General features: G+C 38.6%; 1 protein-coding gene across 4 annotated transcripts in view; it reads left to right on the top strand.

The window, feature by feature from the left end:
• Positions 1 to 21,064, top strand: part of LOC101896747 (leucine-rich repeat and fibronectin type-III domain-containing protein 3) — a 399,938-nt gene that overhangs the window by 317,664 nt on the left and 61,210 nt on the right. For all 4 annotated transcript variants that reach the window (XR_009342463.1, XR_009342464.1, XM_059123971.1 and 1 more), the window contains exon 6: positions 11,125 to 11,166. The gene's annotated coding sequence lies outside the window, so the exon portion shown is untranslated. The remainder of the gene's footprint in view (positions 1 to 11,124; positions 11,167 to 21,064) is intronic.

Here is a 21,064-nt window from a genome sequence, read left to right as displayed (position 1 = left end):
GATTTTGGATAATTTATTTATCCACGATTTTGAAGAATTTATTTATTCACGATTTTGGATAATTTATTTATCCACGCTTTTGGATAATTTATTTATCCAGGATTTTCGATAATTTATTTATCCACGATTTTGGATAATTTATTTATCCACGATTTTGGATAATTTATTTATTCACGATTTTGGATAATTTATTTATCCACGATTTTTGATAATTTATTTATCCACGATTTTTGATAATTTATTTATCCACGATTTTGGATAATTTATTTATCCACGAATGCGGATAAATCTATTTATCCACGAAATAAATTATCTACATTTGTGAATAAATAAATTATCCACGGTGGTGGATAAGTAAGTTATCCACAGTTGTGGATAAATAAATAGTCCACATTCGTTGATAAAAAAAATTATCCACATTAGTGGATAAATAAATTATCCTCGCTTGTGGATAAAAAAATAAATTATCCATTTGCACGGATATTTTATCCAAATTTTTTGGATAAATAATTTTATTGGTTGATAAAGAATCTGAGTTCCTTTTAATTTCAAAAATCCCCAAAAAATTCCATCTCCAATCAAAATGCTGGCTCTCACCCGCTCCCTTCCCTCCCAAAGTGAGCTCACTTTATGATACTGTCATCGTCAATCATTGCCACATTAAATTAATGCTGATTTTTGTCACATTCATCGTCGTCTTGGTTGTTCTTGTCTTTGGAACACGACTACTCCTCCTCCACCAACGACTCAGGCACAGGCGGTCATGAGTGTGGTGGTTTGGAAATTTGCATTGGCTTCATTTTCGGGTGGAGGGACGGGACAGACATTGGCATGGTATGCAAAAGACATGGCATGCACGTAATCTCCCTCACTGACTGTATGTGTATGTGTGTGAGTGCATTGGGTGTGATTCCACCGAAGTGAATAAAAACCAAACTTCAGAGACAAAGAGCGAGTCTTCTTCGTTTTTTGTATTTTGGCCATCAACCACACAACGGCTGCCTTTTGTGAATGCAAAGAAGCCCAAGCTTCGTTGGCCATCATGATGACATTTTCATAGAATCAAGATAATGATTAAGGAACCCATATTCATCGTAATCATGTTGGCGTGTTATTTTTGGATGTTGGTTTGGCGGGACACTCCCCTAAAGCAGTTCTAACTGCCGAACATAGAACTATCCTCAACATCTTTGCGGGGCAGTAAATAAAAAAAAATAAATGCGATTTATGCAAAACAAACAAAAAAAGAAGGCTTGCAGGCAGATTGGTATGCGCTTTGGAACAACTTATGCTCCCCCCTCTCCCCCCCCCCCCCCCCCACTTCACCCTCAGCTTGTAAATGGCATTGGCGTTGCTGGCCTCCTCAAGCTGCTGCTGCTGCTGATGATTACCATCATGTCAACGTTGTTGTAATGTTGACATTATGATATTCTTTAGCTTTTTTTGGCGATTTGTGTTTTTTTTTTTTCTTCACCTTCATCGTCTCCGCATCTTGAGATTTTCTTGTGCATTTAAGAACCACTTAAATTGATGGTCTTTAAAAAACAGCAAAAACAACAACAACAAAAAACACCATGGAATAACTTGAGACTAAACACGTACATAATAAATCTTGGGGTTCTGCTTGAAAATCTCTGTAACGTACAAGACTAATACAATATCAATGTAACAAATGCTAAGCAAGTATGGTTTGTTTCTTTGTTGGGGCACAGTGGTTCGGAAAGGAAAAAATGTTGACTGAGTTATGCACAGAATTCCAAATGAAGAGTGGTTTAGGCAGATTCCTTATCGGTCGCCATGCGAGTCTGCTCACCAGAATCCTTATAAAGACTCCTTTACAGATTCTTCTCCAGACTGCTTACCAGACTCCTTACCTTTTGACAAAAACGACAACATAACAGCAGTCTATGAAACTTAGTACCATACGTCTATGCAAACTTCTTACCAGCCGTCTAGAAGGCCCCTTTCCAGTTTTCTAAACAGACCCTCCACAGTTGTCTGGATAAACCCCTTACCAGTCGTCCAGACAGACTGCTTAGCAGCTCCATATTTACTTCTTATTTGTCTCCTTACCTGTCGTCAATTCAAACTCCCTACCAGTCGTCTACGCACACTCCTTACGAGTCTTCCATACTGATTCCTATCTAGCGAAACCACAGCCAAGGGAACGGGCTTGAAATAATTAGCGGGGAAAGAGGGCCCTGTTGAAGACCCTGTTATTACCAGTAGTCTATATCGACTCCTTACCAGTCGTCTATGGAAACGCCTTACAAGTTGTCTACAGACACCTTACCTGACTCCTCCTTACCTGTCCATAAAGACTCCTTACCAGTCGTCTATAGAGACTTCTTACCAGATGACTGGTGAAGCTCCTCCTTACCAGTCGACTATATAAACTATCCTATCAGTCGACTGTATCGACTCCTTACCAGTCGTCTATACGGCCCCTACCCGTCGTGTGTACAGACTCCTTACCAGTGGTCTTTAAAGACTCCTTACCCGTCGTCTATGAAGACTCCTTACCAGACGTCTATAAAGACACCTTACCAGCCATCTATAAAGACTCCTTACCAGTCCTCTATAGAGACTCCTACCAGTTGTCTATAGAGACTCCTTACCGGTAGTCTATAAAGACTCCTTACCAGTCGTCTATAGAGAACACTTACCCGTCCTCTATGTAGAATCCTTACCAGACGTCTATAAAGACACCTTACCAGTCATCTATAAATAGTCGTTATGTGTCGTCTATAGAGACTCCTACCAGTCGACTATAAAGACTCCTTACCAGTTGTCTACAGAGACTCCCTACCAGTCGTCTATAGAGACTCCTTACCAGTCGTCTATAGAGACTCCTTACCAGTCGTCTATAAAGGCTCCTTAAAAGTCGTCTATAGAGACTCCTTACCACTCGTCTATGGCTGGCTTCTCCTTACCTGTCCATAAAGACTCCTTACCAGTCGTCTATAGAGACTTCTTACCAGAGGACTGGTAAAGCTCCTCCTTACCAGTCGACTGTATCGACTCCTTAACAGTCGTCTATACGGCCCCTACCAGTGGTCTATAAAAACTCCTTACCCGTCGTATATGAAGACTGCTTACTAGAGGTCTATAAAGACACCTTACCAGTCATCTATAAATACTCGTTATGTGCCGTCTATAGAGACTCCTTACCAGTCGTCTATAAAGACCCTTATCAATCGTATATAGAGACTCCTTACCAGAGGACTGGTGAAGCTCCTCCTTACCAGTCGACTGTATCAACTCCTTACCAGTCATATATATGGCCCCTACTCGTCGTCTATAGAGACTCCTTACCAGTCGTCTATAGAGACTACTTACCCGTCGTCTATGAAGACTCCTTACCAGACGTCTATAAAGACACCTTACCAGTCGTCTATAAAGACCCTTATCAGTCGTCTATAGAGACTCCTTACCAGTCGCCCATGGAAACGCCTTACCAGTCGTCTACAGACACCTTACCAGGCTCCTCCTTACCTGTCCATAAAGACTCCTAACCAGTCGTCTATAGAGACTAAAGATCCTCCTTACCAGTCGACTATAAAAACTCCTTACCAGTGGTCTATAAAGAACCCTTACCAGTCGTCTATACGGCCCCTACCCGTGGTGTATACAGACTCCTTATCTGTCGTCTATAGAGATTCCTACCAGTCGTTTATAGAGACTCCTACCAGTCGTCTATGGAGACTTCTTAAGGGTCATCCATAAAGACTCCTTACCGGTCGTCCATAAAGACTCCTTACCAGGCTCCTCCTTAACTGTCCATAAAGACTCCTTACCAGTCGTCTATGAGGACTCCTTACCAGTCGTCTATGGAGACTCCTTATCTGTTGTCTATATAAACTCCTTACCGGTCGTCTATAGAGACTCATTACTAGTCGTCCACAAAAACACCTTACCACTCGTCTAAAAAGACACCTTACCATTCGTCAACAGACACCTTACTAGTCGTCTCTAACGACACCTTACTAGTCGTCTACAGACTACTTACCAGTCGTCTCTAACGACACCTTACTTGTCGTCTACAGAATCCTTGCCATTCGTCTACAGACTCCTTACCAGCCGTCTACAGACTCCTTACCAGCCGTCTACAAACCCCTTATCAGCCGTCTACAGATTCCTTACGAGTCATCTATTAGGCTCCTTAGCTCTCCAAACCCAAAACACTGTACCACACTAGTCCTCACCATAGAAGTAGTTGATAGATACAAATATTTCATCGTCCTCCGACTCTGCAGTCAAAGACAAAAATCTATGACACTGTGTGTGGCATTTCAGCATTGTCATTTTTTTATCTGCTGGCTGCACAAAAAAGGAATGCAGTTGAAACCAAAAAAAAAAAACGAAAAAAATGAACAGCTGAAACGAAAATTGAAATACAATTGCATGGTGGTTTACTACCAAAAACCCCAGAATTATGGAGTGGATTTGCTGGGTCTAGAGTGGATCAGCAGCAGGAGCGACAGCAGTAAAAATGCCACTACTGCCATACAATGTTAAGAATGGCACACTCGGCTTCAGCTGCATTTCAACATCAGCACCAAGACCATCATCATCATCATTTCCATTGAAGCCATGACCGACCAAACGTCCGACCGACCACCACACATAAAGAATAAAAATCTCAGAATATTTTTGTGACTTTTATTTCGCATCGCATCGTTTTGTTTTATTTCTTTCATTTGCCATTCAACTTTTTGAATAATTCATAACCTTAAGTATGCGATGAAGCTGAAGTCAAAGAAAAAAAAACAGAAACAAGTTAAAACAAAATGGAATACCCCAAAGTCTTTAACGTAATAAAATGCAATTATATGAGCGAAAATATATATTCTTTAAAAAAGAAGGAGAGGTAACAACAAATAAAGTAGCTACCATACAAATGGTAAGAAAATGTGAGGAGTAAAGGCTGAAGGGGGAAGATGAATAGAGAAACAAGTATTTGAACAAAACTTTTAATGATATTTTATTACCATGTTATTTGTTATGGCGGCTGGAAGTCGAGGGGAAGGAAAATGGTGGTCATAGGTAGCAATGGGTATTCTGGGAGAGTGAAGTCTTCATAAACACACCAACTGTTTTCCAATTAACAATGCAGACCCCATACAAATCGTCTATAGAGACTCCTTACCAGTCGTCTATAAAGACCCATTACCAGTCGTCTATACTGACTCCTTACCAGTCGTCTATTCCGACTCATTACCAGTCGTCTATACCGACAACTTACCAATCGTCTATATCGACTACTTACAAGTCGTCTATGCCTACTCCTTACCAGTCGTGTATACCGGCTCCTTACCAGTCGTCCATACAGTCTCCTTACCAGTCGCCTATACCGACTCCTTACCAGTCGTCTTCACCGGCTCCTCACCAGATGTCTATAAAGACTCCTTACCAGTCGTCTATAAAGACTCCTTACCAGTCGTCTATACCGACTCCTTACCAGTCGTCTATACCGACTCCTTACCAGACGTCTATACCGACTCCTTACCAGTCGTCTATACCGACTCCTTACCAGTCGTCAATACCGACTCCTTACAAGTCGGCTGTATCTACTTCTTACCAGTCGTCTATAAAGACTCCTTACCACTCGTCTATAAAGACTTCTTACCACTCGTCTATGAAGACTCCTTACTAGTCGCCTGCCTATACAGACTCCTTACCGGTCGTCTATAGAGACCCTATCCAGAGGTCTACACCGACTCCTTACCAGTCGTCTATGCCGACTTCTTACCAGTCATCTATTACCGACCTCCTTACCAGTCGTCTATAAAGACTGCTTACTAGTCGACTGTATCTACTCTTTACCAGTCGTCTATATCGGCTCCTTACCAGTCGTCTATAAAGACCCATTACCAGTCGTCTACAAAGATTCTTGACCAGTCATCTATACCGACTCATCCAGTCCTCTGTACCGACTCTTTACCAGTCGTCTATTCCGACTTCTTGTCAGTAGTCTAAAGAGACTTCTTACCAGTCGTCTTTACCGACTTCTTACCAGTCGTCCATACTGACTTCTTACCAGTCGTCAATACCAACTCCTTACCAGTCGTCTATAAAGACTCCAGTCGTCTATACCGACTCCTTACCAGTCGTCTATACTGACTCCTTGCCAGTAGTCTAAACCGACTCCTTAGCAGTCGTCTATAAAGACTCCTTACAAGTCGTTTATAAAGACTCCTTACCAGTCGTCTACAAAGATTCTTGACCAGTCGTCTATACCGACTCCTCCAGTCCTCTACACCGACTCCTTACCAGCCGTCTATACCGTCTTCTTGCCAGTCGTCCATTCCGACTTCTTACCAGTCGTCCATACCGACTTCTTACCAGTCGTCCATACCGACTTCTTACCAGTCGTCCATACAGACTCCTTACCAGTCGTCTATACAGACTCCTTACCAGTCGTCTAAACCGACTACTTACCAGTCGTCTTTACAGACTCCTTACCAGTCTTCTATTCGAACTACTTACCAGTCGTCTATTCCGACAGTCGTCTATAAAGACCCAATACCAGTCGTCTACAAAGATTCTTGACCAGTCATCTATACCGACTACTCTAGTCCACTATACCTACTTCTTACCAGTGGTCCATTCCGACTTCTTACCAGTGGTCCATACCGACTCCTTACCAGTTGTCTATACAGACTCCTTACTAGTCGTTTATAGAAACTCCTTACCAGTCGTCTATAGAGACCCCTTACCAGTCGTCTATAGAGACTCCTTACCAGTCGTCTATAAAGACTCCTTACCAGTCGTCTATACCTACTCCTCACCAGTAGTCTACTAAGACTCCTTACTAGTTGCCCATAACGATTCCTTACCAGTCGCCCATACTGACCCCTTACCAATCATGTATTAAGACTCCTTGCCAGTAGTAGAAAGAGACTCCTTACCAGTCTTCTGTACCGACTTCTCACCAGTCGTCTATACCGACTCCTTACCAGTCGTCTGTACCGACTCCTTACCGGTCGTCTATAGAGACCCCTTACTAGTCGTCTATAGAGACCCCTTACCAGTAATCTATACAGACTCCTTACCAGTCGTCTATACTGACCAGAAGTTTATGAAGACAGCTTAAATGCACCAACTCCCTACCGGAGACTCTACGAAACTCCTAACCAGCCACCAATAATCACTCCTTACCAGTCGTCTACAGAAACCACTTGTCAGTCGTCTATAACGACTCCTTGCCTGATACCTTTAACGACTACTTACCAGCCGTCTACTCCTTACCAGTCGTCTGTAAATACTCCTTACCGGTCGTATCTGTTACCAGTCATCTATAAAAACTCCCTACCAATAGTCTACACTCATTACGAGTTACCTATAACACCTCCTTACATGTCATCTTTATAGACTACAGATAAGTTTTCTGTAGACTCCTGACCAGACTTCACAATAGAATCCTTGCCGTCTTACTCCTCCCGACTTCTTTCCAGTCGGCTGTAAAGACTCCTTACCAGTTGGCTTTTTAACAGTCGTCTATAAATACTCCTTTCCAGTCAGTTATAAAAACTCCTTATCAATCGTCAATTAAGTATACAAATCAGTTGTCTATAGAATTCATTACCAGTCCTCAAAACAAACTTCCCTTATGCAGACTCCTTACAAGTTGTCGGAAAAGTCTCCTCATCTGTCCCTATGGAGACTCCTTACCCAAAGTCTATAGAGATTCCTTAACCATGACCTATAAAGATCCCTTCCTGGTCACCTTAAAGGATACCTTACCAGTGCCTACAAACACCTCTTACCAAACGCATGGAAATGTTGCTTAACATTCATCTATGAAGACTCCTTACCTGCTATCCTTCAAAACACAGAGTGTATCTAACGACCGGTTGCCTTTAAAGGGAGATTTTTAATGGCCCTTACATTTTCCATAACAGTGTTCCAAAAGAAGCCCTTACTTCTCTACTTACCTGTCTATGAAGACATCTTACCTGGTATCCTTTAAAGCACAGAATGTATCTAACGACCGGTTAACAGTCGCCTTTATAGGGAGATTTTTAGCGGCTCTTATATTTTCCATAACAGTGTTTCAGAAGAAGCCCTTACTTCTCTACTTACCATTCAACTACAATCTGCCATCTAAATCACTTACCAATCATTGATAAAATCACCTGACATGACGTAAAGACAGTCGTCTTGAAAGGCTGATTATAGGTCTTCTACTCATTCTCCATACTAGTCTTCTGAAAAAAAACCCCTTACAAGTCTACTTACCAGTGACCATATTAATGCCTTACTATTCCTCACAATCTGTCCCCGATTATCAATCTTCAGTAAAATCAAATGGCTTGAAACAAGGACACTCCTTACCACACATACCCAAGACTCCTTGGCAATTTTATGAGGAGGCATTCATTTTTTTTGCCTGAAAATATATCTTCTATTAATAGCTTTTGACACTTACTTCTCAACATTGGCCTTTTCTCAAAAGTCGCCCCCAGTGGACCATATCATCGTGTTCCACAGTTACCACTCACACATGTAATTACCTACATACGCCATAACATTTTCCACTAAAATTGTACAACCATGGCCTTTAAGGAATCGCACACTATCCATCAGTACCTCTTCATCCCATCCCACCACTCCCTCACGAGATGTCAATCTCCTTTATGGTGCTTCCTTGTCGTTTGATAAACTTGTCTTGTCTCTTATCTTGCTTTTGGCCTTTATCGATACCGTGGCAGACCGTGTTCATGTTCGTTATATCAGAGATTTTGTAGTTGTTGTTATTGTCGTTGTTGTTGTTGTTATTTGATTATAACAAAAATTGACATTTTAAATCAATTATTGCTGATGGTTATGTTGGTCTGGTCGTGTAGTTGTCGGTCGTTGTTGGTGGTGGTGGTGGTCGAAGACGGTTGGTCGGTCAGCCAAACACAAACTTAATTGTATAACGAAGTTAAAGAAAAAATCCAAAAATATTAAATACAAAATTGGATAAACGTATAAAATCTGGCGGAACTGCAGCTAAGATTAAAATCTATTTTAAGCTCAGCATTTTTTCGGAAGAAATTGAAGAGAAAATTTGGGAAATAATTTCATTATTTTCTACACTACTAATTGGCAGGGATATGGGGAAATAAGTTTCCTTGCTGTCCTCTCATACCAAAGTCAAAATACGACGACCCTATGTAATTCATAATGGAGCCTTGCAAGTCTTCTATAAAGACGCCTTGGCAATTATCTGTAGAGACTGCTTATCAATCGTCCAAATTTCAAGTTTTTAGCTCTTCTCCTTCACACGATACAAAATTCTTACAAAAATTGAAAACTTCTAGCTCTACTGCTTCCACAAATACAATACCCAGCCTTTTCTAACCCCTTCGGACCAAGAGTGACCCTTACCCAAAATCTCAAGATTCTAGCTTCAACCGTCTGTCGTCTGGGCGTTGATGAATCGTTAAGTAAGTCAGTCAGTCAATCAGTCTGCAGGTCGTCTTCTACGAACAGAATACCTTCTGCTGATCTTGTATGACCAGAAGACCATCCACTGGTTTTTTGTGACCAGAAGACCCTCTGATGGTGTTTTATGGCCAGAAAACCTTCTTCCATAACCAGAAGACCTTCTGATGGTCATGTATGATCAGAATTCAATGCATCGGTCTTCTATGACCAGAAAACATTCTATTGGTCTTCTATGATTCAACCGTTTCGTCTAGGCCTTGATGAATCGTTAAATCAGTGAGAGTCTGTCTGCTGGTCTCCTACGAGCAGAAGTGCACCTGCAGAAGAAGACCCTCTGCTGATCATCTATGATCGGAAGACAATCTATTGACTAAAAGACCTTCTGATGATCTTCTATGACCAGAAGACCTTTTGCTGGTCGTCTATGACCAGAGGACCTTCTGCTGGTCGTCTATTATCGGAAGACTATCTATTGACTAAAAGACCTTCTGCTGTTTCTTTATGACTAGAAGACCTTATGCTGGCCGTCTATGACCAGAAGACCTTCTGCTGGTCATCTATGACCAAAAGACCTTCTGCTTCAGCCGTTTCATCTGGGCGTTGATGGTCTTCTATGGCCAGAAGACCTTCTGCTGGTCGTCTATGACAAGAAGACCTTCTGATGGTCTTCTATGACCAGAAGACCTTCTGCTGGTCGTCTATGACCAGAAGACTTGCTGGTCATCTATGACCAGAAGGCCTTCTACTTCAGCCGTTTCATCTGGGCGTTGATGGTCTTCTATGGCCAGAAGACCTTTTGCTGACCAGAAGACCTTCTGCTGGTCATCTATGACCAGAAGACTTTCTGCTGGTCGTCTATGACCACAAGACCTTCTGCTGGTCGTCTATGACCAGAAGACTTGCTGGTCGTCTATGACCAGAAGGCATTCTACTTCAGCCGTTTCATCTGGTCGTTGATGGTCTTCTATGGTCAGAAGACCTTTTGCTGGTCGTCTATGATCAGAAGACCTTCTTCGGGTTTTCTATGACCAGAAGACCTTCTGCTGGTCGTCTATGACCAGAATACCTTCTGATGGTCTTCTATGACCAGAAGACTTGCTGGTCGTCTATGACCAGAAGACCATCTGCTTCAGCTGTTTTATCTGGGCGTTGATGGTCTTCTATGACCACAAGACCTTCTGCTGTTCGTCTATGACCAGAATACCCTCTGGTGGTCACCTGTGATCTGTTGATCTTCTGCTTTGCTATGACCAGAATACCTTCTGACGGTCTTCTATAACCAGAAGACCTTCTTCTGGTTATATATGACCAGAAGACCTATTGCTTCAGCCGTTTCATCTGGGCGTTGATGAATCGTTACGACAATCAGTCATTCAGTCAATCAATTACTGCACCTCATCAGAGGTCCACAAATTTTAAAATTCTAGTACTATCCGTTCGCCAAATTTTTATTTCTTTAGTACCTTTTGGTGCACTTATGGTTAGAATTTCGGAAAACCTAAACTTACCTCACCCCAACACACAGCAACATTATTGGGCCATATGCAAAATTTTAAGATTTTAGCTTTAGCTGTTTTGCCAGGTCGTTGAAGGGATCAGTCACTCATTATTCTACTCAGTAATTTATATAGAGATTTTAAAGTTCAGATATATAATTTGTTTTTTTTTTTTTTTTGTAATTTTTTTCAGATTTTTAAAATCGTTTTAACAACAAATCCCGTTTTTATGTTGGTAAGTAAGAAATTAATATTTTTATTTGGAACTTATAGCATACCTAGGATCAACTTGATGTAATTTTACCAACTTCTTGATAAGCCTGGTTTTAAAATCTACTTTTGTTTAAGATACCCGCTGTCTTCTTTTTCCTTTAGGCTTTTAATTTTTAACCGTTTGTCTGCCCCTATCAGCCTTTCATAAACGAATTTTCCATAAAAGATTACTTACTTATCTGCATTATGAATTATTCCCTTCATATGAACGGCGAGGAGAGAAAAAAACTACAAATCCACTATGCCATAGGTTAATATACCTCCGACATACACGCCATAATTTTCCATTGTAAAAACATTGTTAACAATGGCCGAACAATGCTAGACTTCTTTTGGTGGCTCTTTTGTGAAGGAAAAGAAAAACCAAACCAAAGAAAAACCCTTTGATTCTGTTTTTTTTTTCACATTTTCCCTCACTGACTCACTCACTTACATGTCAATGACATGAAAGTGCCTCTATTTTATGGACTCGGCTTCGCCAAAACATTGCATCCACACACACACACAGGCTGGGAAGCGAAAAAAAAAAAACAGCCAAAACAAACGTGCAAACAATCACCACAACGGAGGCAGCAGCTCCCCTCTATGACAAACCCGGAAAGTTATGACCCAGAAGTCAGATTTACAAACCCTGTGTGAGTGTGAGAGAATAATGCCCGCATACTTTGAAAAAAAAACACTGAAACGAAACGGAAAAAATAAGAAATGATGAAAACAAAGCATTAAAGAAAATCTGAAAAAAAGAATCACAACTGGTGGAACTCTTTTTCAATTGACTCCATTAACCATTGGAGAACAAAAGGACGAAAATAATAGGCCGCGAAATAATAAACCCGTCTAAAAGAAAAACAAAAAGAAGAATGCCATCAAAAAACCATGGCATGGAATGTACGATAATGCAGTGGCTTATTTTAAGTCGGAAAAATAAGAGAATGAAAAAAAGAGAATTTTCCCAAAATTTAAAAATTTTTGGGGGATTGTTGAAAAGTGGGGGTTTAAAAACAATTTCCTCCTTTTTAATGTTTTAATAATCGAGTATTTTTTTTTTAAATGCCTAAAAGTATGTTCAAAATCTTTTACTTCCACTACAATCATTGATATCTAGATGGCGCTTATTTAAAATAAATAAAAAGGGTAAAGAAAGGAAATTTACCAAAAGGGAGATGTATAAAATTTATAAATTTTGGGAAACTGATAAAATAGAGGGTTTAAAACAATTTCATTCGATTGAAATTTACACTATTCGAATATATTAAAATTGCCTTAAAAATGTCCATCATTTAGCCTTTACAGCTTTAACTGCTTTCAAGTTAGTTTTTAATAATAAATAAAAAAGCAGTAAGTTAGGCCGGACTTAACTTTTAATACTCTCCACCATTTGGAAGGAACTTGACAATTTAAAAAAAAATCCGAGAACTTACACATAAATGAAAGCCGTTATATGGGGACTATACATAGACATAGACCTGCATATGATTTTTTTTTTTTGTCATAGGCCATAGTACCCATTACGAACTTTAACTACGAAATTTGTTACAATTCCGCTAAATTATGTCGCAAAATCATACAAATACCGAATATCGGGGGCAATACGAAGACGTGAACCTGAATTCGAAATTTCCACAGGGTTAGATAAAAAACTGCAACAAGGTCAAACCGCATAATTTATATATATATTTTTTTTTTAATTTTATTGAATGAAACCAAAAATGTCGGAAATAGCATAAAATTTTAGAATAAGTTCAGTTTTTTTCGAATTGGTCATCTTTGGCACGAATTATGACCTTCAAACGGCCGATAAAACCGTCACACGCTGCCGAGTGTTGCTCTGCTTTATTTTGGCCCATTCCCGGCGAAGCGCTTACTTGTGATGATTGACACGTGACTGGTATTTTTTTAGTGCCAACTTTGCTTTACAAAATACTCCAGACACAATAGGTCAACGGATTGGTATCCGGAGATTTTGGTGGCCATTGTGCGGAAATGAATGGAAATGAAGCGAGTAACCTCATTTTGTAACCATTCTTGGATGGCGCGTGCTGAGTGTGATGGTGCCGAATCCTGTTGGAATGTCCAAGGTCTGTGGCCAAAATGTTTGAATGCCCAAGGCTTTAATACACCCAGATAATATTCGACATTAATTCTGATGCCACGGTCGATTAATACGAGCGGAGAGCGACCATCGGCTGTTATGGCAGCCCACACCATCACCATGGCCGGCGCTTGAGTTCTGGTGGCCAACCGAAGGTGCACATTTTTAGCTGACCTCTTTGGCAAGTAAACACGATCATTTTGTTTGTTTACAAACTGCAGGACAACGAATGTTTTCTCATCGGAGAAAACCAAATACGGAAGTTCACCACTTTCGGCCAAGCGAAGCCACTCTTTACCTTTTTTGAGTATATTTTCTTTCTATTGCGGTGTAAGTTCTTGCACTTTTTGAAATTTAAATGGCTTTATCCCAATCCCATTTTTCAATATTTGCCCAACGGAATAGCGATATGTTCAGCTCACGAGCCATTTTTCGGCCTTATTATCCTGAAATGTTTCAAATTTGGTATTTGAAGTTCGTAATGGATACTACAGCTTATGACAGAAAATTGTCTGTGTCGATCCATGTCTTCGTATAGCCCTCATATACCGTACCTCCGGATATTCGGTTTTTTGGTGATTTAAGCGACATAATTCTCCGCAATTGTTTCAAATTTGGTATTTGAAGTTCGTAATGGAAACCACAGCCTATGACAGGAAATTGTGTGTGCAGGTCCACGTTTTCCTATAGCCTCCATATAACGGTACCTCCCGATATTCGGTTTTGTGATGATTTTAGTGACATTATTTACCGGAAATTTTTCAAAATTGGTATTTGAAGTTCGCAATGGATACTACAGCCTATGACAGAAAATTGTCTGTGCAGGTCCAGGTCTTCATATAGCCGCCATATAACGGTACCTTCCTATATTCGGTATTTTGATGATTTTAGCGACATTATTCACCGGAAATTTTTGAAAATTGGTATTTGATATTCGTAATGGACAGAAAGTTATATGTGCAGGTCCATGATTATCCATGATTATTGGTCAGTAGGTCCTTGAAAAATATTCTTTAAAAATCCATGATTATTGGTCAGTAGGTCCTTAAGAAAGATTCTTTAAGAAATCCACGCTTATTGGTCAGTAGGTCCTTAAGAAAGATTCTTTAAGAAATCCACGCTTATTGGTCAGTAGGTCCTTGAAAAACATTCTTTAAAAAATCCACGTTTATTGGTCTATGGGTCCTTGAAAAACATTCTTTAAAAAATCCACGTTTATTGGTCTATGGGTCCTTGAAAAACATTCTTTAAAAAATCCACGTTTATTGGTCTATGGGTCCTTGAAAAACATTCTTTAAAAAATCCACGTTTATTGGTCTATGGGTCCTTGAAAAACATTCTTTAAAAAATCCACGTTTATTGGTCTATGGGTCCTTGAAAAACATTCTTTAAAAAATCCACGTTTATTGGTCTATGGGTCCTTGAAAAACATTCTTTAAAAAATCCACGTTTATTGGTCTATGGGTCCTTGAAAAACATTCTTTAAAAAATCCACGTTTATTGGTCTATGGGTCCTTGAAAAACATTCTTTAAAAAATCCACGTTTATTGGTCTATGGGTCCTTGAAAAACATTCTTTAAAAAATCCACGTTTATTGGTCTATGGGTCCTTGAAAAACATTCTTTAAAAAATCCACGTTTATTGGTCTATGGGTCCTTGAAAAACATTCTTTAAAAAATCCACGTTTATTGGTCTATGGGTCCTTGAAAAACATTCTTTAAAAAATCCACGTTTATTGGTCTATGGGTCCTTGAAAAACATTCTTTAAAAAATCCACGTTTATTGGTCTATGGGTCCTTGAAAAACATTCTTTAAAAAATCCACGTTTATTGGTCTATGGGTCCTTGAAAAACATTCTTTAAAAAATCCACGTTTATTGGTCTATGGGTCCTTGAAAAACATTCTTTAAAAAATCCACGTTTATTGGTCTATGGGTCCTTGAAAAACATTCTTTAAAAAATCCACGTTTATTGGTCTATGGGTCCTTGAAAAACATTCTTTAAAAAATCCACGTTTATTGGTCTATGGGTCCTTGAAAAACATTCTTTAAAAAATCCACGTTTATTGGTCTATGGGTCCTTGAAAAACATTCTTTAAAAAATCCACGTTTATTGGTCTATGGGTCCTTGAAAAACATTCTTTAAAAAATCCACGTTTATTGGTCTATGGGTCCTTGAAAAACATTCTTTAAAAAATCCACGTTTATTGGTCTATGGGTCCTTGAAAAACATTCTTTAAAAAATCCACGTTTATTGGTCTATGGGTCCTTGAAAAACATTCTTTAAAAATCCACGTTTATTGGTCTATGGGTCCTTGAAAAACATTCTTTAAAAAATCCACGTTTATTGGTCTATGGGTCCTTGAAAAACATTCTTTAAAAAATCCACGTTTATTGGTCTATGGGTCCTTGAAAAACATTCTTTAAAAAATCCACGTTTATTGGTCTATGGGTCCTTGAAAAACATTCTTTAAAAAATCCACGTTTATTGGTCTATGGGTCCTTGAAAAACATTCTTTAAAAAATCCACGTTTATTGGTCTATGGGTCCTTGAAAAATATTCTTTAAAAAATCCACGTTTATTGGTCTATGGGTCCTTGAAAAATATTCTTTAAAAAATCCACGTTTATTGGTCTATGGGTCCTTGAAAAATATTCTTTAAAAAATCCACGTTTATTGGTCTATGGGTCCTTGAAAAATATTCTTTAAAAAATCCACGTTTATTGGTGTATGGGTCCTTGAAAAATATTCTCTAAAAAATCCACGTTTATTGGTCAGTAGGTCCTTGAGAAAGATTCTTTAAAAAATCCACTTTTATTGGTGTATGGGTCCTTGAAAAATATTCTTTAAAAAATCCACGTTTATTGGTCTATGGATCCTTGAAAAATATTCTTTAAAAAATCCACGTTTATTGGTCTATGGGTCCTTGAAAAATATTCTTTAAAAAATCCAATCCAAAAAATCCATCTTTAGGCCTCTTTCTATCCCCAGTTGGGTTTTTGTGATAATTTCTCAACCACTGAAGGATGTTAAATTCAAATATGTCATCCATTTCGAGTTGCCAACATCTTGCCTTACCCTAGTGAAGTAACTCCTTTCCCAACATCCTTCCACCAGACTTCCAAGCAACAACGACAGACAACATAAATTATTGCCTCCGACTTCTTGGGAAGACAAAACGCTCAGCGCAGAAAATTTTAATTATTCCTGAAGCCATGCTAAAAATAGAAGACAAAATAGTTACAAAATTTCGTGTTTATGTACTTTTGCCGACAACATTCTTGTCGGGAATAATTTGCGCAACGGTCCGTCCGTCCGTCCTTTCGTCAAAGACACACACAAAAATGCCACAATTCATTATTTGTGTATCTGCTAGGCTGCCTGCCTAGTTGGTGGTAGTTGTGGAGACTGGAACTCTGGTCTGCAGCCCAATTGTCTCTCCGGGCAAGGGAGTAGTAGAGTATCCGAAAAAAAAGAAAATGTTTCTAAAAAACCCAAACCAAACCGAACTGGCTGACTGACTGACATGTTGGCATATTCTCACAATAATTTTGCCACAACCGCAGGCTAGGTTTCTCCAACAGAATGGGAACAATTTATGTGCAACTCGACAACAACAACAGCAACAACAACAATTCTTTAAAAAGATTCCAAACCAACAACAAAAAGAAAGAGGCCCATAGACAAACTTAACAAGTAAGTCCTACTTGAAGTAATTTTAGTTAAATATTTCAAATTGCCCGAATCGAGTTCTAGCCAAAAGACCCAAATCCAACCATGCTGGCCTGGCTTGTCTTGACGTTGGCTAGCTGACCAAGCAACCCAGTGGGGACCAAAGCTGCTAAAAACGAAAAACCCCTTTGACTGCCTTTGTACCTGTGGCCCAAAGTCACTAACAAAGCAATTGCGCCAACTGAGTTGAGTAATGGCAGTACCTAACACCCTCCTGCCTGCTCTCCACCTCCTCCCTCTCCACTTGGCCTCACCTCCTCTTGCAGATGTTTAACTCAAACAAAGAAACACAACTGGGGAACGAAATGAACACTCATTCACGTTGGCATTCTTTTGATGTTGCCTTGTTTTGTGTCGCAAAAAGAATTCTAGAAAATATTTTCCATGCCATGGCAGAACATTACCCGGGCAGTACCAAGCCATGCCATACCGGCTGGCTGGTTGGTTGGTTGACTGGCGGTAGCCAAACAGGCATTGTTTTGTGGCCTGCATTTCGGTTTTGCAAAAATATTAAAACGTTTTTCTTCTCAGTTTTCGTCTTTTTCTTCTTCGGCGGAGAATTGGTTAGTTTTTTTTGAGGTAAATTCTTTTATTGTGGTTGTTGTTGTTTTTTACCAGCATCCTTTGCCTGTTGTTGTTGTTGTTTTATTATTATGAGGTCCTTTTTGTGTAATTGTCGATGCCGATTAATTTTTGTTTTATTGGTGCAATGAAGGCAGTGTAAATCGTAAAAAGGGATTTTATGTCGGAATGAAGTGGTTGAGTTAAAGAGAAATTGAATATTTAAAGATAAGCAATTTGGAACTAACATATTTTATAGTCTATGAAATTTGTTGGAGATTATTTAAAAAAACTTTTGGATCTGATTTGAAATGTTTTAAAACCCTCTGGAATTTGAACTACTGTAGTATGCGCTTTTATTTTTGGAAGGTCTTCGCAGCATATATGGCCTTCATTTAATGTTTGGAAGACCCTTAGAGATCCTTCGATAGAAAAAAATCTTTCAAAAACTCAGTGTGTCTAAGGAGGAACTGCAGAAGACCTTTTATAAGAAAACCTTGAACTTTTACCAAGAAATCCTTAAAAATGCATGTTTCGGAATTTTTAGCATAAAATTTTGATATTTTTCTTAAAAATATTTCATTTTTATTTTATTTGGGAAATCTGACGAAATAGCCTTAAAAACTCCACCAATTTTGAGATAGTGGTTTCTTGAAAAAATTTTCTTAACAATATCCGATCTTTGCACGAGAGTGCCTGAAATAATATTCTAAAGAAATCCTAAAAATATTCTCGAAAATCCTGGAATTTTTGCCACGATGTTGTGGTAATAATATTCACAATATTCAAATTTTAATTATTTAGAAATCCTCAATGGGAAAGTCTTAATTAATCTAAATTAAAAACCCGTAAAGAAAGTCTTAAAGTCGGGCGGGGTCGACTTTATGATACCCTACACCACTTTGCTAATTTAGTAGAGATCCGCATAACAATTAAAAGTTTTTATGGAAGAATTCAATCATACACGCTATGATTATAATTATAATTCAAAGTTCAAAGGACTAAATATGTCGAAGCATTTGTATCTTTTAAATTCGGAATTGTATTGCCGATTTGGTGCACAATTTTTTTGAAATCGGACGAATATATATATATATGGGAGCTATATCCAAATCGGAACCGATATCGATAAAATTTGGCAAAGGTATTTCTGAGCTGTATTTGATAAATTTCCCTGAATATCGTTGTTACGGAGTGCATATTACGGCTGTGGGTAACAAATATAACAAATCGGATGAACAGTATATATGGGAGCTATAACTATATCTGAACCGATCTTCATCGAATTTGACATACTAGCTTCTAGGCTCAATTCGGTCGTAAGTGCCAAATTCTATCCCATTTGGGCTAATATTACACGTTTGGTGCACAATTAAGGGTAAATCGGACGAAGTTATATATCGGAGCTATATCCAAATCTGAACCGATCTCGATAAAATTTAGCTAATGTATTTCGGAGCTGTATTTGATATATTTTCACAAATATTGTTGTTACAGAGTGCATATTACGGCTGCTGAGGACAAAAATAACAAATCGGATGAACAACATATATGGGAGGTAGAGCTATATCTGAACCGATTCCGATCAAATTTGGCATACTTATTTTCAGGCCTAATTTGGTTGTATGTGCAAAATTCCATACCATTCGGGCTAATATTACACGTTTGGTGCACAATAAAAGGAAAATTGGACGAAGATATATATGGGAGCTATATCTAAATTTTGACCGATTATCTCCAATTTCAATAGGGCCAAACAAATGATATGTGCAAAATTTCATCTGGATAGGGCAATAAATGCGAACCGTACTTTGTTTACAAAAATACATGGACAGACGGACGGACATACATAAATCGACTCAGAATGTGATTCTATGCAGATCATCAAAAGGAACTATGGCTCTATCTCGTTTCCTTCTGCCTGTTACAAACAAATGCACAAAGACATAATACCCTGACCACCTTGTGGTGTAGGGTATAAAAAGCATAAAATTTCTGTGAAAAGCCCTCTAAAAAAAAACTTGGAACTTTTAGCAGAAAATCATGGAATGATGATGAAAGTCCTTAAATTATTTTTGAAAATTTTTTGAAATTTTATTAGATATCAGGGATGTTACTAGAAATGCCTTAAAATCTCCAATTATGTTATTGAAATTATAAAAAAAAATTTGAAACATGCAGAGGGTCCTTGCAACGATTCACAATTTTTTTTTAATGTGGTCCTAAAAAATTATTTTTAAAAAATATTGAAACTATTCCAGAAAGTCCTGAAAATAAATCCACGATTTTTGCATGAAAGTCCTTAAATTATTTTTGAAAAAATTTTGAAATTTTATTAAATATCGGGGATGTTACTAGAAATGCCTTAAAAATCTCCAATTTTGTCAATATTTCCGTCAACTCAAGATTTATTATAAAGATGGTAGAGATCGGACCATTTCTTCTGGTACCTCTCTCACGTAGGGTTCAAGATTTGAAAAACAAAACGCTCAAAGAAAGCGAAATAAGCATCCAACTCTCTTCAAATGTCACCCCCCCCCCATAATATTTATGCAAGCACAAGATCAGTTATGAAGATCATATTTATCTGCGAACACCTTGTGGTACCTCACCCACAAAAGGTCACAATTGTTAATACTTCTATCTGTCATAACTTGCGGAACAAGTCAGTTCTCAATTAGAATCCTGAGATGAATATCGAATTTATGATTTCACATAAAATTGGATATAAATGTTCGATGCCTTTATAAATCCTCTTTTTTGGGTCGGAGGGTCCCAAAAATTTTACGGTTCTGATTCAGAACGTCCAAAATGCAAGATTCGAAGTCAGGACCTCAACGTTTTTTTTTTCTTTTTTCAAGGACTTTCAGGCTTCTTAACTTAAGTTTACAGAACATTTCTTCCAAGGGTCTTCCGGCCTCTCAGCGTACACTTAGAGTAGACCGCATTTGCAGCTTTTGATGTAGCAGACAGGTTCGAGTATCTTGCAGGCCAGGAGCAACTCTGGAAGGGAGGAAAAAGAAGCAATCAATTGAAATGGAGAATGGGATATTCGTTTTAAAAGTATTAAGGATAATTTTAGTAAAATGGCATAGGTTCCGTGAAAATATATTTTTTCTTGAATGTACGAGGTCGTCTTTGCCGGTCGGTTAAAATTGAAAAAGTTGCATCAAATCTTCTCTGTAAAGGATGTATGTCCTTCTTAGCAAAATATTTGTGCATTTATTTTGTGGGTTATTAAAGCCTCTCAACATCGATTTTTCAAAAAATTTTCGGACCTCACAACCCCATTTTTTAAAGGACCTTCAGGTGCCTTTCAGTTCTCTCAATGAGAATTGTTATTCAGTTCTTTCAATGAGAATTGTTCCAAGTAGACCTAGACTGGTGGACTTTCATAAAACTGAATGAAAACTCAACTTCTACAGAAAGTAGATGTAAATTCACAATGAAGAATTGACTTCCTGAAGTCCATGTTTC

Source organism: Musca domestica, unplaced genomic scaffold (assembly GCF_030504385.1).
Source record: "Musca domestica strain aabys unplaced genomic scaffold, Musca_domestica.polishedcontigs.V.1.1 26, whole genome shotgun sequence".
Lineage (NCBI taxonomy): Eukaryota > Metazoa > Arthropoda > Insecta > Diptera > Muscidae > Musca > Musca domestica.
The sequence above is the reverse complement of the archived record's forward strand: the minus strand, read 5'-3'. Positions and strand labels throughout refer to the sequence as shown.